The sequence below is a fragment of the Aythya fuligula genome, chromosome 18 (genome assembly GCF_009819795.1).
Source record: "Aythya fuligula isolate bAytFul2 chromosome 18, bAytFul2.pri, whole genome shotgun sequence".
NCBI lineage: Eukaryota > Metazoa > Chordata > Aves > Anseriformes > Anatidae > Aythya > Aythya fuligula.
In genome coordinates, this window is record NC_045576.1 from 12,279,336 (window position 1) to 12,302,208 (window position 22,873).

Here is a 22,873-nt window from a genome sequence, read left to right on the forward strand (position 1 = left end):
GTGGCTGGGGCAGGACGACCCCGCTTCAAGGATGGGAAGGAGAAGGGGTGATGTGAAGGGCTGGCTGGGCCGGGGAGCCTGCCCTCCCCACGGCTGCAAAAATCAACTCCAGCATCTCTCGTGGCAAGTTCCTAGCAGGCCAGTGTGCAATTTTGCAAGCCTGTCGCTGTGTGCCCGGCTTACGCAGCGCATACAAATGTGGCTGCATGTGGCAGGAGCTGTGTTGTCTCTAGCTGTTGCTCTCTCTAGAGCTTGGAGCATTTTTCTCTCTGCTAGGTCTGCTAATTAGTGGGAGGTTGTGGATCAGGAACAGAGGGAAATGTCCTTCTGTGGTTCTGGCACTAGAAATAATTGAGCCATTTTTCACCTATGGCCAATCTAATTCTGTCCACATCTTGATTTTTCTCTTAATAGCTTGGGGATACTGTTGGCAGCAACAGGATTCACAGCCATGTCCAAGCTTTTCAGTAATCGCTTGGATTTCGCTCTCTTGCTAACTGGTTGCTGGTTTCTTCTTACTTCTTGCCTGGGCTCCTCTGGGGAAGGGAAAGGAGCTCATTTCCACCGAGCTGTGCTGGCCCTGGCACTGAGAGCCCTCGGTCCCTTCCCAGGGCAGCAGCACAGGACCCTGCGCCCAGCAGCGAGCAGCCACACGTCCTGGCAGAGTTTGCTCATCTCTGGTTCGGGTCCCTCTGCTCCCTGGTCCTGCTGGCCCCTCTGTCACCCCTCTTGGTGCTGCGGGTGCTCACAGCACCTCTCGCAGTGGGAAGAGGCAGCGATGCAGCTCCTTGTGCTGCCAAGGGGGGAGACAGCCACAGCCTGGGCGCCCCAGCATCACCATCCCTCTGCCTTCCCAGGCTGTGCACCCCAGCTTTACCATCCCTCTGCCTTCCTGGCCGGGCTCCCCAGGAGGGGTTTTGGGACAGGCAGGGCTGGCAGCATCCATCCTGCCCCACCGACCCGCGCCGGGGCTCTGCAGCAGCAGCTCGCCTCGCTCTGCGCCTAATGAGTGCATTCCTGCACACCCAGGCTCTCCCAAACCGAGCAAATACCCTATTACAGTTGTCATGGAAATTAGAAAGTGTGTCTGTTTGAGTTTCCTCAGCGCAGGGCTCCGTGTTCCCAGCGGTTTGTACATCAGAAAGCCTCTCGCAGCGCTAATGCGGGAGCAGCTCTCATTAGGTGGCTGGGACTCTCGGTGGGCAGCCGCCACTTTCCCCAGACAAGCCGGTGCTGAGGGCTGAGTGCCACAATTTAACGTGTCAGGCTTCTTTAAGCCTGGGAAAGTGAAGATGTTCACGGCAAACTGAAAGGTGCGATTTATCAATGCTGCTCCCCAGAGGCTCGGGGCCTGTCAGGCACCAAAAAATCACATACATCACTGTGGGGGGGGGGGGGAAGCTGCTGCCTTTTTTTTTTTTTTTTTTTTTTTTTTGGCCATTTCATTTCATGGAAGTGCCAGAGCTCTGAGGCCAGGGGCAGTAGCCCTCTGCACGTGGATCTCGGGGCCGGTGAGCCGCCAAGATGGATGGATGCAGCTCGTGGCTCCCTGCGCTGCCTGGAAATCTCTCCTCTTCGCACGTGTTTTTGGAGGCTGGGAGGCTGAGGGGGGGGGTGTGAGGATGTCTCCAGCCTTTGACACGAGTGACATTGTCCCCGGCTTCACCCCCTGTCCTCCACAGATTTCCCTCTGTGCGTGTGTGTGCATGCAGATTTCATTGCTTTTTTCTTTATAACATTTTATTTTTCCATTGTTTATGGGCCATGGGATTGGAAGCGAAGCATTTGCTTAATTGCTGTCAGGCAAGGAAATGGGTTATAAAGTTGCCAAGGGAAGAAATAAATGACTCTAGGGTGAACGGAAGGGAGTGGGGCTGATAGCAAGGGGAAGGGGAGAAAGGCTGGGGATAAGAAGGGCTGAAAGGGAAAGGAGGAGAAAGAACAGGAAGGGATCGGGGGGTGGCAAAGGGAGCTGCCTCGGGGGGATGTGGGGAGGCCTCTCCCTGCCCCTGAGCTGGAACCGCACCTCCTGCGCTGGGCACCTTCCTGGCAAGGGGTGGTGAAACGTGTCCAGAGGGGAAAGTGTGCTGGGAACAGCCTGGGCTGAGGTGCCTCCTCCCCGCGTTGCTCCCCTGCCTTCAGCCATCCCATTTCACCCAGTTGGCTTCTCCAGGCATGCCCTGGGCGCCTGGGGCAGCCCCGCTGCTCATGTCCCCCAGGACAGGGGGTCCCCGAGTGCTCCCCACCCCACTTCTGGGGCCATTTGTGTCCCTGGGGCTCTGGGAGAGAGGCAGCGAGGGGGGACACCCATGGGTGGTGTCTGTGCTGGGGCAGGGGGAGCGGGTTCGGGCTCTGCCCGGTGCATTTTGTGGAGGGAAATTGAGGTGAGCTGAACCCCCTTGTCCTGGCTGCTGCTGCTCCGGTCTGTTAGCCCGGCGGTGGGCTTTTTATCTGCGTGGCTTTCTTGTTTCCTTCATCATTTCCCCGGGTCTCACCCTCCACCATGTCATCCCCATTGCACGGCTCCTCCCTCTCCCCGTTCGCCACATTACTGCAGCAAGGACTCACTTTCCCATCTTTTAGTCTCAGCGCCATACATAAAAGCGCTCTGATGGCCATGGCGTGATAGCAAAGACAGAACTTAATTTCACAGCATTTTCATGTAATACTCCATAAAACCGAACAAATTTGCTGGAGTCCAAATCCATCTCATTATGCAGAGTCATTGAAAGAGGCTTTTAGATTCTGGGACTCGGCGCTCAACTAGGGGATGTTACAGAAGAAGAGAAAAATAATTAATTAGGTGCTGCTCTGTATCTTTGATCCTGCATGGCAAGGCACATTAAATAAAATGCCTGGCTCATGAATAAATGCTGCACGGAGTCCTGTTTTTTTTTTTTTTTTTTCCGACCTCACTCAGAAAATTCTAACTCTGAGATGGAGGAGGGGAAATTCCTGTCCCGAGCCCTCTGTGCCTTCCTTAGGAGCAGAGCAGAGATGAGAGGAGAAGCCGGAGCCGTGCAGGGCATCTCCTGGGGTGAGAGCAGCCCTGGTGCAGTGCAGTGGCAGGGTGCTGGGGATAGGGATGGGGTGCTGGGGCACCCGGTTCCTCCGGAGCTCTGCTGAGGTCCCTGCTCCTCCTGGGGGTCCTGCAGGGCACAGCCAGGGCCAGATCCAGCCCTGCTGGGAGAGGCTTGGAGGTGAGGAGCTGAGGCTGTGGTGGTCTGGATGCAGTGCTGCGTGCCCGGACCCTGCAGCAACCCCTGGTCCTCCCCCCAGCCCAGGCATTTAGCTCTGTTCTCTGTACGCAGCTGCTGTTGGTCTCACCCTTTGTAAGAGAGCTTGAAATTAATGCGTGGCTTGTATTTTTTGAGTGATGTGGTTGGTGAGATGCAAGGACTGAGGGTCCAGCCTGGGTGCGTGGGTTTGGGTGGGCGCTGTGCGAGGCGAGGGCAGCCTGGTGGGATGGGGGTTGCCCCAGTGCCCCCGAACGGTTTGGAAATGAGCCTGCATGGGCTTGGCGTGCTTCCTCGCACAGCAAGGACGTGCTCTCCATCACACCCACCATTTGGCCAGGGGAGCTGATTTGAGCAGCCAGCACTAACCCAGGCTGGGGAGCGGGAGGTGCCCAGAAGCCTCGAAGCCTGGCGTCGTTCTTGGACATCTCCCGGTGTCCTGGTACGGGAACGAATCCTGGTCAGGGCTCCCGCACCCGATTGACTGGGGCTGCTGCTGCCCGGCTGTGGCGCGGGTGCTCCGTCCCCTGGGGTGAGCCGCAGTGCGAGGCAGGTGGATTAAAAATGTACCAGCAAAGCAATCCTGCAGGGGAGAGAGCTCGCTTCACCTCGTGGTGTTAATTAATCTCCAAGCCAATGAGGACGCTCTCATCTGGTCTTTACTTAATCCATAACCCAGAAATCCTCAAATTATGTCATTTGTTCAATACAGATGAAATTAATTACTCTGGGAAATAGGCAACAAGTTGCATTTCTGATGCCCCTTATCGCATAATCAAATCTACAAAGTGCTTTCTGTGCAGCCGCAGTGGCAGCAGTGGGATTGCCTGCAGCAGTCATGAAATACTGAGCAGCATCCTCTATAAATCTGGCACGGTGCTGACTCTTACAGGAAACCTATGGCTGAGCGAGGGCTGCGAAGGCTCTGCAGAAGTGCTTGCGGTGGAGCAGCACACGGCGCCGGGGGAGCAGGGCAGGGATGCTCCTGCCTCTGCTCTGCGTGTGGAGCAGCTCTGCAAAGTGCACAGTGCCCCAACACCCACTGCTAGCCCCCCTTGTGTTTATTGCTTCCTTCTGGGCTCCTAAATGTGCCCCGTTTAAGGAGGGCTGGGGTGTGGGAGGCTGCTGGGCGCGTGCTGGCCCCATGGGTTCTCACCTCTGTCGTGGAACCTGTGGTGCCCCCGATCCCTGCTTGTCCTGGGTGCTTCTCACCCCTGCTGGGAAAATCCTCGGAGGTGCTCGCTGGAGCCTGCAGCAGGGGAGCCTGCATGCTACGGCACAGCAGAGAGCTTGCAGAGAGCACTAAAGACAATTCCCAAAGGCTGAGGAGCAGAATTTGCAGCCCAGGTACGCTCCCTCCTTCAGACACTCAGCTGCAGAGCGCTGTTCGTGCATCTGAACTGCAGATTGGCTTCAGTGCAAGCAGCAAATCCCCGCAAACGGGAATTAGCAGGAAGGAGCCTGCAGCGGGACGAGGCCTCGGGGCTGCCTGTCCCTGCTCTCCCTGCCCGGAGCCCAAAGGCATCGCTGCTACCTGGCGGGGTGCTGGCAGGGCCTCCAGCAAGGGGCTGGGGCAGGTACCAGCGCGCCCACGACTAACACGTTAAGAGCTGCTGTAACAAAAAAAATCTATAGCAGTTGTTTGCTAAAATGGCAGTAATGAATTGAAAAATATTACGGGCTGATACAGGCAGCTTTTGCAGAGGCATGTTAGGGCCTTTAACCCAGCTCTCGAGCCTGCCTGGGTCACCAGACACTGTAAAATCTATTCAGAGAAAATAGAAATGTAATTTCTCTCTGCCCTATCAATTTAAATAAATTAACTATTAGATTAGCTGCACTTAAAACAAAACAAGAAATCAATCCCACCAGCCTTGGCTGCTATTAAACTCTGCTTTGCACCGCTAAACCTGTAATTGCCACCGGGCCCCAGGAAAGGGGGGCAGGCTGGCTGCGAGGCGCCCCGGGCTGCCCGAGGTGTCTGGGGGCAGAAAGCTGGGGCTCAGCGAGCTCCTGGGGGGCTGCTTGGTGCTGCTGCACCCGCTGCTGCTCTGGGCTTCTCCCAGCGGGTGCTGGGACGGGGCAGGTGGCGGTGCTGGTGCTGGGAGGGCTGCTGCATGCACTGGGTTTCTGAAGCAGCACTTCAGACATGGCTGGTCCTTTTTTATTTATTTTTTTTTACCTTCTTTCTGCTGAAGCTGCCTTCTTGTGCAGACCTGCTTGAGCTCCTCAGATAAATTAGCATCTAGGGGATTTTTTTTTTTTTTTTTTTTTTTTCCCCTCTCCGTTTTGTGCAGTTGCGTAAGAGGGAAGCGGAGAGGAGCCCAAGCAGCAGATTGCTTTGTGGAGGAGCACGGAGCAGCCGTAGCCAGGGCTGCCGCCTCTCCCCGCTGCTGGCACAGCTCAGACATTTCGGCTGGATGAAGCGCACGCGTTGTGGGCTCCGCGGCGTTCCTGGGAGCGTCTGGGTGAGCGTGCGGAGGGCGGGGGAGCCCGGGGGGGGCGTGCAGGCACCGCATGCTCTTCCTCATGGGCCTGCTCCTCTGCGGGCTCCAGCGGGGAGCTCCCAGCCGTTCCCGTTTGTGGGATGGTCGGGGTGGCTGGGGGGAGCTGCCCGGTCCGATCCCTCCTGGATCTTGGGGAGCTGCGTGTTGGGAGCGCAGGTGCCAGCCCCCAGCTGCTCCCTGCCCTGCTCCTCTCCCAGGGGCTGAAGCCACCTTGCAAAGAGAGCTGGGGGCAGGCGGGGGGCTGCCAGCACCCCCCTCTGCAGCAGCCAAGGGAGCTCCAGGGGCTTCCCTGCTGATGCTGTTCTGGGGAGAGGAGGAGGAGGAGGAGGAGGAGGGTGGCACCCACTGGGCTGCCTCTCCCGCTGCCCTAACCCCATCGATCTGTGCCGATCCCGGGCTGATGAGATGTGTGAGGCGATCGATATACCTGCAGCGCTGCGAGCGCACGTGGGCGGGCAGGGTTTAACCCCTTGTGCCCTCCCCACCGTGGGTCCCCCCAGTGCCTCTTGGGGTGCTCGCAGGGCACTCGGGTCTGGCTGCTCAGGCTGAGGTCTGTGCACCACCGCCGCCTGCTAGCGGGCACGGGGGGCTCAGATCACAGCCCTACCACTGACCGTGTGTCCCGTGATGTCCCCTGCTGTGCCTGTCCCTGCTGGGTGCACCGCCAGCCTGCCTGGCCCCAGCCTTCGAGCTGCCTGCTTCCTTGGGGAGGCTTTAGCCTTGTTTTGCCTCCTCGGAAAACTCCAGAGAGGGGCATGGGAAGAGTGGGGAGAGGAAGGGGAGGGAGGGGGGAAAGGGGCGATGACTCCAAAGGCTCAAACGTGCAGAAGGGTCAAGAAAACTGTGGTTGGAGGAGGGAGGGCACAAGGCTGCTGGTGGTGCAGTTGCCCTGTGGCTGTGCACACCTCGGGAGCTGCTGGTGAGCAGGGGCCGTGGGGATCCTCGAGCAGCCACGCGCTGCTGCCAGCACGTTCACAGCCTTCAGAAGTGGTTCTTCCAAGGGATAAGTAACGTAGGTAAATGGGAGCACCTCACAAAAGGGAACGGCAAAATAAGAAACATCCCTGGAACAGCAACGCCCTGGTGCGTGCTGGAGCCGGGGAGCTGCAGGGGCGAGTGGAGCGGGGTCGGAGCCGTGCTGCCGAGGGGCCCCTTGGCACGTGGGGAAGCTGCTTTTTGGGACCTGACTCTGTCTCCTTGTAAGTACAAAGCTGTTCAGGGTTGAGCACCCCGAGTCTGTTCTTCAGGGTGAAACAAACTCAGTGTCCCCACCGGCGGCACCGCCGTGCCCCTGCTCTGCCGCTAGGCGCTGTCCCGTGGTGCTGTGGCCTGAGGGGGTGTTTGCAGGCAGTGTGTGGACCCGGCTGCCTGCGTCCTCCGGACACTGCAGGAGGAAATGCACAGAAATTCCCCAGCTGACTTGGGTATGGCGACAGAGACTAATTCCGCTGATGGTGGGGAAAGGCTCTTTAGCTGCATTAACGAGCAGAAATCTGATGGATAAAGGGGAAGAAAATCAGTCTTCTCTGCATCACTCACTGGAGACTTTATCAGACTTGCCACAATTAGGAAAATTCACATTGAAGGCATCATTTATAAAGGACTAGAATAAGAGAAAACATTTGGCCCAGAGGGAAGCAGCGAAGGAATCTAAGTCGCCTCTCATCTTTCATCATTTGCCTTCTCCCTCTCCTATCTTGGCAGATCCAGTATTTTGCTTTGTCTCCTTCAGGTGACTAATCATTAGACTAATTAGTAGTTAATCAATGTTTAATTAAAACATAGCTGTTAATTACTGGAGGTGCTACTGTAGGTTGGATGTGAAATGTTATGAAGATGTTTTTAAGGGCAGTTTGGATGAAAGTGGCCTCTCTCCCTCATCTCTGCTTGGCCGGGTGCTCTCCCCCGGGAGCCTTCTGGCCCAGCTGAGCCACGGGGACGTTTGGTGCGCCCTGGACGGATGCTGCCCCGCTGTGTGCTTCCCAGTGAGCATCCAGCCAACAGCAAAGTGCGATGGTGCCGCTGCTGTTCCTTCATCCCCCTGCTCAGCCTTGGTCTGCTCACCTAAATCGTGCTTCAGGCCAGGGCCAGGCAGCGGGGTCTGGCTCCAGAGATGGAGGCTTCGTCTGCACCTTCCTCTGCGTGCAGGAGCCTGGAAGGTTTCTGTCCCCCCCCAAAAAATACTGAGCCTGTTCGGTGTTCCCCCTGTAACATGTGTCTGGTCACCCAGGCGTGCTGCTGCCTGCAGGTCCCAGCTCACGCCACCCCCATGGGGAGCCCCCGCCTGCTCCGTAATTCTGCCGCTCCCTCCCCACTCAGCCCCGTGCCCTTTGAGGCTGCAGGGCCTGGGGTCACCGTGCCTTGTCCGAGGGCCCCAAAGCCCTTATGGATACACACAGCGGGTGCCTAGGAGAGGCTGGGGCTGGGGAGCACCCCCAGGCAGAAATCCCCTCTGCCTCCCCCCGGGGCTGCCCAGCCTCCCTCCTGCAGCCTGGGCGCTGACCCGGTGGTGAACAGGCGCTCTGCAAGTGCTGTACATAAGCTAATCGCACCATTTACATTCTCTCTGCTCTTTACATCCCTTATTCCACTTTACTCGTCATTTTATGGCTCATTTTAATTTCTTGAGAGCAGGCCCGTAGGATAATCAGGCCTGGTGCTGCGGAGGGTCCCGAGGCAGACAGCGTGTCTCCAGCCAGACGCAGAGGCGGGCAGCGCAGCCAAGGTGCCTGCCTCTGCCTCGGGTGGGTGCCGCGCTCCTCACCTGGGGAAGGTGCAGGGGCTTCTCTGCTGCAGCGGTGATTTTGGGGTCCCTGGGGAACCAGCTGCCTGCCTCAGTGCTTCCCCTGCTCATCCTCTGGCTGTGGTTTCTGTGGGAAGGGGCAGCCTTCGCAGGGGTCACTAATCCCTGTGGGTTTCTGTTGCATCCAGGGTGTTTGCTGCGAGGCCACGGGGAGGCTCCGGAGCTCTCCCCATGGAGGCACTTGGGAATCTCAGCCCTCGTCCCGAGCATCCCACCCAGGGCTCTGTTCTTGTGTCACCTCCGAGCTGGCATGGGGGCTGCAGGAAGGTGATGGTGCCGTGTTGGTTTGCTTGCTTTGTGCCAATGGATATGTTATTTTTTGGGGAAAAAAAAAAAAAAAATCATTTTTTCCCCTGCTAGTTAGAGAAAGATGCTGACAACAGACCAGGATTTTAGTGATTTAGATGGTGACAATGCAAGGAAAGGGAGCTATGTTTAGAAATAATTGCTTTGTCTTTTGCAGAGGTATTAGTGCTTCCATGCTGGCAGCTACAGGAATTAGCTGAAGGTATTGGTGACATAAATACAGAAGCGAAATTATTGCTACTTATAATCACTTTCATGTGTGTGAGAGGGTGGTGGAAAGGATGGAGGGAGGAGAAGGAAGCCCCCAGAAGGGCCGGCACTGCTCGGCGCTCCCAGTGAAGTCGGCGCTTCCCTGCGGCTGGCTCTGGTGCTGCGGGGAGCTGCGTGGGCAGTGGCTCAGCGGGCTGGGAGCTGGGGCAGACGGGGCTCCCCCACCCAAACAGGGCCCTGGGGGGCTGCAGGAGCCCCCGGCTGCTGGCCCGGAATGAGAGCCCCCCCCCACCGCCCACCTCTGTGGGGCTGCCTGTCCCGGGGACCAGCGCCAGCCCTTGGGGAGCGATCTGGGAAGCGATCACTGCGCTTTTTTTATATTTTTTTTTCTTAACAGTAGCGAGCGGAGCCTGACATTTTGCTTCTAAAAAATCATTAAACAGCCAAGGAAGGAGCCAGGGTGTAGTGAAGAGAACAAAACGGTTCCAGATGAGCAGCTGCGAGCGGCGCGGTGCAGCTGCAGCAGGGAAACTCGCGGCGTGAGGGCTTTCTGGCCGTGGTGTCCCTGGTCACCACCCGTGTGGCAGGGAAGGCAGCTTGCTCGGGTCCTGGCGGGCACACACATGGCACCGAGGTGGTGGGGATGGGATGGGGATGGTCCCTGCAGCTGGGTGAAGCTGGAGAGCTGCAGGCACGAAGTGCATGGAATGGGAACGGTCGGATCCTGCTGCAGTGCAGAGGTGCACGGCCAGGGAGAGCGTTCGCTCCCTGTCCTCCTGATCCCAGAACCTGGAGCACCCTGCCCGGGCTGCAACTTGGGCTGAGCAGCAAAATGGGGGGGGTTAAGCTGCCGCAACGTTTTGGCTGTCAGAATGGGGCTGGGTGATGGTGTTTAAGGTCAGTGCTGATGGCCCCGTGTGGATGTGGGTGCTCACCTGAGACAAGGCAGCCCCGTACCCCATGGGTGCCCAGCGTGGCAGCAGTCAGGAGCACGGAGGGTGCCCCAGGAGCACAGAGGGTGCTCTTGCAGCAGCAGCCCATGGGTGCTGCTCCCCAGCCCAGGTTCTCATGGCCAGCCAGCTCTGCTGTGCTGCCCCTGGCCTGCGGCAGGGCTGGGTGTGCAGTGTGAACTCGGGTGTGGGAAGGAACCGATCTCTGATGGAACAAGGCCCTTCATGCTTTCCTATATTAAATTCCATGCAGAATATTAAATAATTTCCTCTTCAATGATCCCAGTAAATTTAATTAGCTCTTGTTCCCCCAATAGAGTTGTCTCTCCGTTCCTGAAGCACTGCATTTGGAATGAAGGGGGACTCGACTCATGGTTTAAACGCTGTCTTCCTGCAGCGCACGCAGCAATCACCACAAGGTGAGGGCAGCCCCTCGATCACTGCTGAGTTTCTCTTCCCACCGCCATCTCCCAGCCTCGGCCATTCACCACTGGAGACGAGCTGCATCCAAACCGCGGGAGTTTTGTCCCAACCCTCACTTGGGAAAGCACGCAGGCAGAGAAACCAAGTGCAGGAGTGCTTGCTTTGAGGCAGCAAAACACTGGTGCCGAGGAGCAGACCCAGCTCAGGAGGTGCAGGCTGTGCATGGAGCTGCTGCTGCAGGCGTGGGGGCACAGAGTGGGCTCTGCTTGGCACGGCCACCTCGGTGGTGCTGCACTGGGGGCACCTCCAGAGCAGGGTCCCCAGCACCGGCCCCAGGACGGGCTCGGCAGCTGCCTTCCTTCTCTGCCTTCTGTGCACTGAGGCTGCTGCTTGAGGAAGTTTGTAAATGGTGCTCAGAAAGCAGCCCGAGCTCTGCTCGGCTGGGTGTAGGGAATCGGTGGGGTTTGGGTGACTGATCCTGGGCTGCTTCACATGAGCTGCATCACATCAAAGCCAAATCCCGAGGTGGGAGCAGTGGCAGCCACAGGAGTGTCTGAGTTCCAGTAACGTCTGCTGCTGCTTCTGGTTCCGGTGCTTTGTTTGGTCGGTTTTTGATTTATTTTGTTTTGTAACTTTCAGAACCTCAGAACAAGGAGGGGAAAAAAAAAAAATCCCTTCCTGATGGAAGAGGCTAATAGAGGGTTATAAATGTGTCCCTGGCATGGTTCATTAGCTGCGATGACATATTGAGAGCTATGAACGGTATGATACCAGCAAATCAATTTAGAATTTAATCTGAAAAAGAACGTGGGGAGGTTGGATCATGCAACATGTTACCAAACATTTCTTATCAGAATAAATAGAGCAGCTTTTCTTTCACAACACTCCTCCTGCCTGGTTGCTGTGCAAAACGCAAAATAAATAAGTAAACACGTACCTGATTTACCAATGATTAATTTGCATAATTAGTGCTGTGTCAAATCACTACACCAAGGTGCAAAGCACACTTCGCTTTAGATGTTTGCGTGGATGCCTTTCCAAGATCGGCTTACCCCGTGCTTACCAACCTCGCGAGGAGGGAGCGCAGCTGGGGACGGGGTCTCAGCAGCGGACGGGCACTGAGCAGCGGGGGGCACGCGGCCGAGTCCGTGCCAGCCTTCACGTGCTCTGTCCTGCTGTTGCAGCAAATGCCCTTTGCTGAAAACGTGTGGCCCTGGCGGGTGTCCGCCAGCCCGCCCTGGAGCCAGGGATGATCTCAGATCTGTGCCTGCCCCAGGGGGTCCAAAGCCTGCAGGCTCCCTGGCAAACTTCAGGCTCCTCGGAGAAGGCAGTGTCGTGAGGCTGGATCCCGGCCCTTTTCCCATCGAGTGCATGCGCAGCACAGCGGCACTCTAGGGATGCGTTGGGAACAGGGGAAGTGGCAGCAAAACATCCCGCAGGTGCAGCACTGCATCAAAAGCGTAAATACATTGAGTGTTTTAAAACATGTCACCCCGTGGGCAGCTCCAGTGATGTGCTCCCCTCCTTCTGCCTGTCTAATGGATATCAGATTGTTCCAGTGATCTGAGCATCGGTTTAGTAATTGACTGATGCAATGCAATGTTCACTGATTTAATAAGTTTGTTAGTATAATAGAGGTTCAGGATTTTGCTGTTAATGCGCAGTGACAATTACATTTTAGATTTGCTCATTATGTTGCATAACTTAGCTATGAAATCTATCATAAATTGTATTTAAAAAAGCATTATTTCAGAGCACATTATCATGGCTCTCGACTCTCCGGTGCTGGAGAATGCTTTGTAGGCTGAGCTCGTCCATGACCAGGCACGCATTCACTTTCTGGTCGGGTGTTACACGTTCTGCTTTGGGTTTTTTGGGTCAGGGCTTCTGACACATGCCAAAAAAAAATCTGAGCGCTGCCTTGTCATTGCCCTGTCCGTGCCGTGGCTGTGCGGGCACCCAGTGTTCTTCCCCACACCTCTGGGGAGGCTCCTGAAGCGCGGTGCCTCTGGGCCTTTGATCCGAGGCAGGGCTCGGTGCGCTCACCCCTGTGCAGGGCCGAGCTCAGCTGTGCCACCTCGGAGCCAAACGAGCACAGAGCATCACCTGCGCAGGCAGTGCCTCCTTGGGTGTTTGGCACCAGGTGAGCAAAGGGCTGGGAGAGCGAGCAAAGCTTTGGAGGGGGGGGTGAGCCTGGTCTGGGCACCTGCAGGTCGAGGGTCCCCAGGAGCCTCTGAGGGTGACCCGGGGGGGCTGCTGCAGCCTTCTGCTCTGCTCTGCTCTGCTCTCCTCGGGCTGAGCACCATCTGTTGCATCGCAGAGATGATTTCTGCAGATCTGGAACTGGCTGCTTGGCACTCTCCTTGTTTGGGTTCTGCAGAGGGAAAAACAGGGATGAGACGTTCAGTGCTGGGGACGAGGAGGGTCCCTGCGTGCCGTGGTTCTGCTGTGGCCCCTGCTCATGGCAACTGCGTGCAAGAAAACCCCCAGGCAGAGCCGCAACAGGTCTCTTCCCCAGCCACAGCTATGAAAAGGAAAACCTCATCGTTACGGCTAAAAAAGCAGCAGCGATTTAACAACTCTGCCTTCCTCCAAACTGAGGCTCTAAGTGGCAAATAGGCTGTGAAAAAAAAGCTAAGAAAAACAAATATTTTTTTCCAGATTAATACTCGTTCCTTCTGGTTCACATAACAACCTTGCCAAAAGGCAGGGTTTTGTTGACTCGTGTTTTCCTAACTGCTTCTCTTCCCTCAACTGCTGCTCTCGCGCATTCTCCGTTCCCGTCCCCTCGCCGCTCCTCCTCCTCCTCCTCCTCTCCCCGGCCAGGCCCCGGTGCTGCTCCTGGCCCCGCAGCGAGGCTCCTCGGTGGGCTCCGCTCCCCCTGCCCGCTTTTCCCTGCCGGGGAGTGGGTGCGAGCCCTGGCTGCGTGCTGCTCCCTGGCCCCTTGCTGCTGGCAGCGTGGGGTTGCCTAGCAATCCCGCAGCATCGCCCCGCTGCACGCGCGCCTCCCGAGTGGCACCAGCTTCCAGGAACAGATGTCGGCAGGGACCCAGCTCGGGGGCTCGAATGCGGAGAAATTTTGCAGAGCTTCTCTCTCCCGCGTTCCCGCTTCCCCCTTCTCCAAATCTGCTGCCTAAAGCATCTTCGGCCTCAATGAACCGTGAGAAAATAGCACAGCGGGGCATAGCAAGGAGCCATCCTGGCTGAGCGCTCCCATTGTTTGGCAGGGCGTGAGAACAAGGCTGCTGCCTCCCTGACAGGGCGGCGAGGCTGGGCTCTGGGCTGCTGCTGCATCCCCGAGGGCTAAAAATATACACGTTCATCATACAGAATGGATGTTTGGATGGATGAGGTGCGCTCGGTGCATTTCATCGTCCGCACTCACATTGCTGCTCTGCGTAACCCCGAGGGTTCTCTCCAGAGGGTTCCTCAAAGCGCTTGGAGGCAGGAGCAAACGGGTCAGGAGGGGAAGGGGGAGTGGGGCCTGTTCCCGGAGTGCCACACGTGGACTCTGCAGGACAGGAATAACGCCTCGGGACAGCCCCTGCGCTGAGTTCAGGGGAAGTCACTGACTCCAGCAGGCTGCGGGTGTTCCAGATGTTTCCCAGGCAATGTAACTGGGGAAGCTTTGCCACAACCTTCACTGCTGGAAACCACAAACGGATCACTCGAGCCAGAAAAAGCTCTGAGGTGCTTACGGTGACTCTGGCAGGGCTGTGAGGACCTGATTGCTGCATCTGTGTTGTGTAACCTCTCCCAGGTTCAGGAGAGGGGACACGACCGTCCGGCCACACCTGATTAAATGGAGCTGTGCTGCTCAAACAGATGGCGCTCATTACTATTTTAGCGAGCTTGCACAGCCGCTGGTGAGCCAGAGGAGAAAGGGCAGAACAACAGGGCCTCTAGCAGCCAGTGGCTTGCAAAACATTGCACTGCGGGTCTGCACCAGCGCTCAGCCGGCTGCCTGAGAGAGGAGGCAAACAGCAGGAGGATGGGAGGGCTGGGGGAGCCAGAGGTCTGCTCCGGCGGAAAGCTCGGGGGAGGACGATCACATCCAGCTGCCGAGGGAGCGCCAAGATCAGCGCCCAGAGGTCCTTGCCTTCGAGTTGAAGAGAAGGAAGGGTAAGGGGCTGAGGCACGCAGCGAGGTTTTGTTAACCCTGGCTGTGTTGTGAGCCTGCACCCCGTGGGCTCCGTGCACCAACTTGGTTTTCGCAATGTTTGCAGCGAGGAACCAAAATCTCGCTCCTTGCTGCTGCCCTGCAGCAGGCCTGGGTGCCCATCCCCGGGGCGTTGGGTGCTGCACTGAGCCGGGGGGGCTCCCTCCTCGCTGTGCTGACAGGGGGGGGTCACCCCTCGCTGTGCTGCCCGCAGCCGGTGCCACCGAACGCGCCGGGAGAAGCCCCCGGGCGCAGCCCCTCGCCCACCCGCAGGCAGCAGCGACCTCCCCTCGGGGGGGGGGGGGGGGGCAGAACCGGCCCGCGCCCCCCCCCCCTCCTAATCCCGAGCTGGGAGCGCGCCTCGTGCCGCGAGAACGCGCCGGGCTGCGGCGGGAGCGCGCCCGGGGCGCACCGGCGGTGCGGGAGGAGCAGGAGGTGGGCGCGCGGCTCCGCGGGGGCAGCTCGGGGCCGGGGAGGAGGAAGAGGAGGAGGAGGAGGAGGCGGGGGCCGGGGGGGAGCCGGGGGGCGGCGCGGCCGCACGTGCCCCCGCCCGCGGCTCTCGGTGGTGGTGGTGGCGGCGGCCGGGGGCGGGCGCGTTGGTTGCCGTTGGTTCCAGCCGTTCCCGTTGGTTCCAGCGCCGCTTCTCTCGCTCGGCGGCTCCGGGGGCGGTGGCGCGGGCGCAGCCGCGTGCGAGGCGAGCCCAGGCGGGGCCAGCCCAGGCGGTGCCGCGCCGCCCCCCCCCCCCCCCCAGCCGCCGCCGGGCTGCCCCGGTCGCCGCTGCTCGGGAGATGCCGCTCGGCGGGCGGGGACCCGCGGCTGCCCTGCGCCTCCGCCGCCGCGGCGGGGACCTCTGAGAGTGAGTCACCGGGGGGGGGGGAACGGAGAAGGGGGGGGCGGCTCGCCCCGGTGCTGCGCCGGGGGCGGCGGGGAAGCTCCGTCGGGGCATCCCCGGGGCCGTCGGGGCCGGGGTTTGGGGGAGCCCCGCGGGGCTCTGGGGGTAGCGGGGGGGGGGGGGGGCGCAGAGCGGCATCGCCGTGCCCGGGGCCGCCGGGGGGAGGTTTCCCCTCGGGGGTGCGGCGCCTTCCCGAAGCTGCCGGTGCTCGGGGCCGGGCGCTGCTCGGCGATGCGTTCCCGGCGGCGGCTGCCGAAGTTGGCGGCTGCAGCCTGCCCGGTGCCCGCGGAGGAAGCCTCGGCACAACTTCTCGTTAAGTTCGCGTTACGGGTGCTTAGCGGATGGCTTAATTAGCTGCTGTTGTTAGCAGGGGTGTTGCGCTAATTAAAATGACGCCCTCCAGGTGAAGGGAAAACGTAAGGAAAAGTTGGGCGAGGTGGAGCCTGGATCGGTGGGGTGAGGAGGAGGAGGAGGAAGAGAGGCTCCCGCTGGGGCCAGCAGCCCCCACGAGCGGGCGAAGCTGCAGGGCAGAGCTCGGCCCCGCCGGGAAGGGGCAGAGCGAGGCGAGGAGCGCAGCTTGGGCAGCTCTCCCCGGGTTTTTCCCCTCCCGAAGCGGGTGCCGTCTCCAGGAATTTGGCTGCGAGGCTGTGCTGGCGTGCCCAGGGCTCCCTGCACGGGGAGGGAGGGAGGGAGCCGAGGCCTTCCAGAGTCACCTGCTTTATTTGTGTTGCGTGTGTAAATGCACAGCGCCGTTGTTCAGCCGCCCATATGCTGTCGATCCTCCATCGGTGTGCATGCCAGGATGCTGCACGGTGTGCGGCACCGCGTCCAAGTGTTCCAACGCAGATGTTTGAAGTAAACACGCATGGCATGGGGGCCTGGAGCTGCCGAGGTGCTGGGCAGGCCTGCGGGGGGCACGGACAGACCCTGCCCCTCTCCCCACAGCACCCAGAGCCAGCACAGCTCCTGCCTAGGGGGCTGGAGAGGCTTCGCTAGCATCGGTGCGCGCAGGCGGGGTTGGCGAGGGGGGAGAGCAGGGATGCGGGGATTTCTCAGCTTCTCACTCCAGTAAGCATGACATTAACAGCACCGACTGTTTTTGGTCGCTTTTTGTGAGGGTTTGGAACTTGCTCGCTGCCTCCACGGAAACCTGGCTCTGAGCAGGGGTGTTCCCTGCTGCGTGCTTTTCTGTCCCAGTGCCAGCCTGCCCCTGGGTCCCTCCTGGGGCTCGGGGCATGGCCGAGGGTGGCCGCACCATGCTGTGTGCTTTGGGGGGCTGCAGCCTTGCTCCTGCTCCTTCTGCCTGGCATTCTCCAGCATGTCCGGAGGCTTGCGGTTCATCTTGCAGCCTTTGAAAGGTGTATTCTGCTGCCGCTGTTTTATTTGTATTACAACAGTACCCGAAGGCTGCAGTCAGGCTGGAGGCCTTGTTCTGTTGGGTGCTGTGCAAATGCAGATTAAGACAGTCCGTTCCCCAAAGAGCTTCCTGGCTTCAGGCTAAAATGGTTGAGGCGTGATAAAGCCGCACAAAGCGAGAAACGAAGGCTATTTTTTCTGTATAATAGATGGAGAAAGTGCTTGGAGTTTATAATTTTTGTCGAGGGATGATTGCAGCGGGTTGGGGCTGGCAGGGCTGCCCAAATCTGGCCAGTCGTTGGGAACTTGTTCTTGGCTCTGGGGAGCCGTGAAGAGGCTCTGTTTGTTATTCCAGAGAAAATACACGAGAGGTTTTTTTTTTCCTCCTTTGAAGTGATCTGGAGGATTGTTCAGCACCACAGAAAGCCTTGGCACAAGGGCACATAAATGCTTTGCTGCAGCATTCGGTACACTCCTGCCAGGGTTACAGCTATCGCTTCTGGGGCATGGCTTTAGGATTCTCTCACATGGATCAGAGGGTCACAAATTCTGTGTAGGGAGCTGAGCTGGTACTTCTGGGGCACCAGATAAGGGGGCCCAGGCATGCAAGCCTGCTGGCTGGTGCTGCGGCTGGGATCTGAACTGCACCAGATCCTCAAGGGGCACAGAGGGTACCGGGGCAGGGCAGCACCCTGCAGCCGTGGCTCTTGCTCATTCGTGGCAGTTTGGGAAGCAGCCAGGGACTGACTTCCAGAGCTGGAGGTGCTGAAGGAGGCACCACGGGCAGCCGTCTCCTCCTGGAGCCCAGTCGGTGCGAGGCAACGCTGTTGGAAACGCGAGGCTGGCATCCCCCCGTGGGGTACCCTGCGCCTTGCCGCAGGGCTGCTGCGGTGCCTGTCTGTTCCTTTCCTGCTTCTCGTGATGGCAGGAGGGGCCCTGGCAGCCTGGGAGGTTTTTGGTGATGTCTCCGGGTTTGCTGTCGCTTGCTCCATGTTTTTCCCCTGGAAAACCAGCTCCCCCAGCTCTCCTTTCCCAAACCTTTCCAGTCGTGTGAACTCGGCGCGTTTCCCACTCCCACAGTACCTTTTTATCAAGGTATGGATTTTTTCCCTTTCTGTTTCAGAATAAAGGGCTTCTCTCCCAGTTGCACTTATTTCTCCATCTCCCATCACTAGAACATGTCGTCCTTAATTACTGCGTTCACATCCCGGCGGTGGGATGGTCGGGCAGCCTGCGCGGTGCGTTTGCTGGTGTTGGAGCCTGTCTTTCCGTGCTACTGCTGCTGATTGCTAATGCTTCGCCTCCTCCTCCTGCAAGGCAAGCTGCTCCTCTCCCATCCGGGGTGTAGTTTCTGTGTGCAGCAGTTGAGCTCGTTTGCCACGATGCCTTAGGGGATGCCCCGGATCTCCCCAGCCACAGGGGAGCGCTGGGTTTGGGCACCTGGGGGGAGCGGGTGTCCCCGTTACAGGCTCGCATCTCAAGCAGCTCTTCTAGCATGGGCTGCATTTGCTTATTCAGTAGATAAATAAAGGTTTTTAAGTGTGTGCATTTACTAAATTAGTTTGTCGTCACAATTTTTCAAATGGATCAGCTGACGGTAGATAAATGCCTCTGAAGGTTATTGAGATAATAAAAGGCATGAGGGAAGTTCCTTAATTTATTTGAGTTCTCTTTTAATTTATGGTGTTATGGGGTGAGAGCACACTGAATAATTAGTTCTTACGAATGATCTGCTCCGTGGAACCAGCCTCTCCATGGACCCTCCGTGGCAGAGGAGGGGGAGCTGGTGGTGAGGCTCAGCAGGGAGCGCTTTAACAGGAGGTGATGCCGGCATGGCCAAGCCGTGTGCTGCTGGCAGTCAAGCTCCTCGTGCCTCGCCGAGGTGTGCTGAGCCCAACCCAGCTCTCTTCTCTTGTGCTGGCTGCTTGAGCATCCCCAAGTTCTTCCCAAAAGCCGTCAGCAGCTTGGGGCTGGGCAGGGGCAGGCTGGTGATGGTGCAGGAGCCAGCTTGGTTGTGCCGCAGCGCGTGGTCCACACTGCGGGACCGGGGGGCTCTGCTGGTGACATCGCCCCCTTTTCCATCAGGAATAAGCAAACATGAGAGGTTCAGGTGCCGTTTCCTGAGGTTACGGAGTGAGTCAGTGCCTCAGCTGGGTTTTAAAGGTGACCCGCAGAGCATTTGCTTCTAAATGGGTTTGAACGCCTCTTGCTCATTGCCGCTGAATGCAGCGCGGTGTAAAGGAGACGGCTCTTCAAGTGTGCGAGCTGACAGCCCTCCCACGTCTTGGCTGCGAGGTCGTGGTGACCCACCCTCCCCTCCCAGCCCCTTCTGCCCCTCTGCTGGTGCTCAGCTCGGGCCTGCAGCCTCTGCTCCATCGCTTCTGCCCCCGGGTGCTCCTCCGTGCCCGGCCGGCAGCTGCTTTGCCTCCCAAGCCCTTGGTAGCAGCAGGGCTGTTTGTTGTCAGCGCTGTTCCAGTGCTTTCTGCTGGAATCGTTTGAGGTATTTCGGGATGTGCATTCTTGCAAATTAATTGACAGGCTGAGATACCAGGCGAGGAAGCACATTTTTCTTCTCTGTTATTTCATTAGTTATTGAGATTAAATTTTTTTTTTTTTGAAACTTTATTTTTAATAAAGCAATCTAAAACTAGCTCTCTCCTTTGCTCAGCTCGCACTCTGAGATGCTCCAGGCATCATTGTGTCTTCCAGACTCGACAAGATTGAATTTCTAATGGGTAGAAATGAGCACACAAGTGCGGGATCCCTTTTCATGTTTCGCTCTCCAGTGCGGGCGCGCAGCAGCCCCTGTCCCTGTGCCCGCGGCGTGCTCGAGCCCCAGCCCCTCTCTTGTGTCTCCTCCCCGCGTTCCTTGGCCCCCAGTGGTGCCATGGGGACACAGCTGTACCTGCACGATTTTGAGCTCCTCTGCCTGTTGTCCCCCACCGAGCCCCCCGTGCCACCAGCTTCGTTGCCCCAGCTCCCTTTCAAGCTGCGCTCTCCCTCTCTCTCCATGTTCCTCTGACCGCTGCAGGCAGGAGACCTGTTATTTTATTTATAGCCGTGGTACAAAGCTGTGCTGCTGGCTGGGAAGCGCGTTCCTGGGCTGTGTCCTGCAGCGAGGACAGGCTCCCCGCGTGGCTGAGCTGGTGGAGAGCCCGAGCAGCCCCGCGGCTCCTGGCTGGCAGCGAGGGGCACTTTGTGCTGCTTGCTCCCTGTTAGGTGGTTTGGGCTTGGAAGCTGCACCTGATCCTGCAAGCTTTTTGGCACAGGGAGCTGGTAGAAGGGGGTACGGGGCTCACCCAGCACCCCCACGCCAGGTGGCAGCAGGGGGGACACTGCTGAGCCCCCCAGGGTTGGAGGTGGAGGCAGAGGAGGGCAGCAGCGGCTCCTGGGGCTGATGCTGAGCCCTGTCCTGGATCCCTTGTCCTCGTCACCGGTGTGCCTGGTGCCGTGGGACCCCTCACCACGGCTCGGGGGGCACGGAGCCTGCCTGCCCTCGGCTGGCTGCAGGAGGAGGGGGCGCAGCTGGAAGAGCGGGCTGGCTGGGGCTGGGAAGGTGCAAGGCTGGCTTTGGGAGTTCAAGGCTTCTGGAAATTGGGAAGCGGCGTAATGACCTGACTTCCTGTAATCTGTTAGAATAATCTCAAGGAATGCTCGAGGAGGTCGTGTGTACTGCTGGTGTTTAGAGCAACTCGAATTATTGAACCGGAGGAAGTCATTACAGCTAGAATTTATGGAAGTGATAAAACAACTTTTGACAACAGGTTCACCTCCTCTGCAGCCAGAGAGAGAATATTTTCCTCTTGTCAGATCAATAAACAATTAATTCTCGTGCAGGGAGCCAGAGAAAAAGAGTTTTCCAGATTTCTAAACTCTTAATCAGGCTCCGGGTAAAGCATAGATGCGAGAATTTGAGATCTGCTTCTGAAATTGTGACCTTGATAACTAGTTCTTAAATTCCTGAACCGCAGATGATACTTCCTTTGCTGAATAAATCTACTTTTAAATATAGAACTTGTTCCTAGATATTTATGCTTCCAACATGTTTAATGTAGCTTTACTTAATAATCTGCTTCAAAATGCTGACTTTTCCCCCACAATTTAATTGAATTCTAATTTCTATTCAGAACTGGCTTAAATTAAATGAGTTTAAAAAACATAGTAAATAATAAATATAATTCCCTTAGCCTTAACATAAGCTGTGAAAGTGAAGAATTGAAATAACTATTTAAGTCTGCGTGCAGAACGTCCTCCTTAACAGAAGAGCTGCCATCCTGTTGTTGAACGTGATGTCTGTGAATTAACCACCGAGAAAGAGAAAAGAAAGAGAAATTAATTTTGGGGGGTACCCGGAGTGCTGGCGGCAGCACGATGAGATGCAGCAATGCTTTTTTTTTTTATTATTTTTTTGGAGGGGGCAGCGCTGTCTGCCCCCAGCACTACAGGCAGGGGATGAGGCCACCGGGGATGGGGGGGCTGCAGTGCTGGGCTCCGGGGGCCGCAGGGGGAGATTTACAGCTCTTCCCTGCTCCTCTTGATGGACAATTAAAGTGCTGCACGGCTGGCAGGGAGCGATGCCTCCGAGAGGCAGCAATGGTCGGAATAAATCACTCACCGTCCGCGGCTCTGGAGGCACCGTGTGCAGCGGGGGGGCTGCGATTTCCATCGGCTGAGCCCTCCCCGAGGGGGCCTGGGGGCTTTTGGTGCCCCTGCCTGGGGCCGAGCACGGCAGGGGAGAGGCGTGGGGCAGCGGCAGGGCCCTGCTGAGCCCTGGGGTGGGCACCCACGGGGTTTGGGGGGTGGCACTGAGGGTCCCCAGCTGCTGGCGGATCCTGCACCAGCTGCCTCGTGTGGGTTTTCTGGCTGATGGATGTGGTATGTTTTTAATGAACCTTCCCCAAACAGCGCTCGGGTCTCACGATGCCTTAGGGGCATGGCACAGTCAGGGTACCAGCGAGCATCCCTCTGCAGGCTGGGGATGGCCGTTTGCTCTCCCAGCACTGGCTGGGGTTGTCTGAGAGCGTTTTATAGGGGAAAATAAAAGGGCAGGAGATCCCTCACAGCTCACAGGTTGACTTCTGGACAGTGCAGGAGTTCCTGCCTGCTGGTAGCATGCAGGGAGCTGATGCTTTCCGCGTGCTTGCTCCCTGATTTAGGCACAAATGCTGCTTCTGCTTCTCATCCTGGCTGTGGCAAGGTGACCCCCGGGGCTGGGGTGTCACCACTCAGCCGGGTCTGCCCGGCGGGGGGCTCGGCACACGGTGGGGGCTGGCCCGCAGCGCTCTGCGCCCGGGGGCTCTGCAGGCAGCCCGGGGAATCTGCATTTGGGTGCAGCGCCTGCTGCAGTCGCTCCGAGCTGTGCTGCAGCCCCCGGGCACGGGGCGCTCCCGTTGCGCACCGGTGGCTCCGGCAGGGATGCGCCGGGGGTGGCCGGGGGGCGGCGGCGCCGCGGGGGCTTTCCCCGTGCCCCCCGCGGGAGGAGGGGGTCGGGGCTCCGCTGCAGAAGCCCCGAGCGCCGCGCGTAGGCAGGCGCTGCATGGGAAGGCGCTCGCAGGCAGATCCGGGTGAGAATGTGCTTCATGGAATATGCAAATCCGGGCATGGAGAGGGGCCTAAATAATGATACGCAGAGCCAGGTTTTTTTAAATAAAGCTATCTACAGTATATTGCAGAAGTAATTAGGAATCCTGAGCTAGCTGTATCTCGATCTTTATAGCAACATAGCTGATAAAGCATGATTCAGGGACCTCGTTATCTTTTTTTAAAGAAGTTTTTATTTAACTTCCGTGAAGTTGCCATGGTTACTCCTGTGCATGGCTTCCATGCCTCTCGCGCCTTAAGTGCAGCTGCTAGCATTAAGAATTAAAACATCTACATTTGGAGCAGCCCTGGCCTCCCCCAGCTGTGAATCCCGGTTGTGCTCTCGTGTGGGAGAGGCTGTGATTCAGGGAGCCCTGATTTTACCGAGCCTGGAAGGGGCTTTTCATCTCCCGTGCTTGGACTGCTCGGCTTCATAAAGCATCGCCCTTCC

General features: G+C 58.0%; 1 protein-coding gene across 8 annotated transcripts in view; it reads left to right on the forward strand.

The window, feature by feature from the left end:
- RBFOX3 (RNA binding fox-1 homolog 3) overlaps positions 1–22,873 on the forward strand; it is a 164,137-nt gene that overhangs the window by 19,921 nt on the left and 121,343 nt on the right. The window contains exon 1 of one of the 8 annotated variants that reach the window (XM_032199651.1): positions 5,676–5,704. The exons of 6 other annotated variants lie outside the window; for them this stretch is intronic. The gene's annotated coding sequence lies outside the window, so the exon portion shown is untranslated. Of the gene's footprint in view, positions 1–5,675; positions 5,705–15,340; positions 15,451–22,873 lie in introns of those variants that run through there. One more of the 8 variants, XM_032199650.1, reaches the window with a different exon arrangement.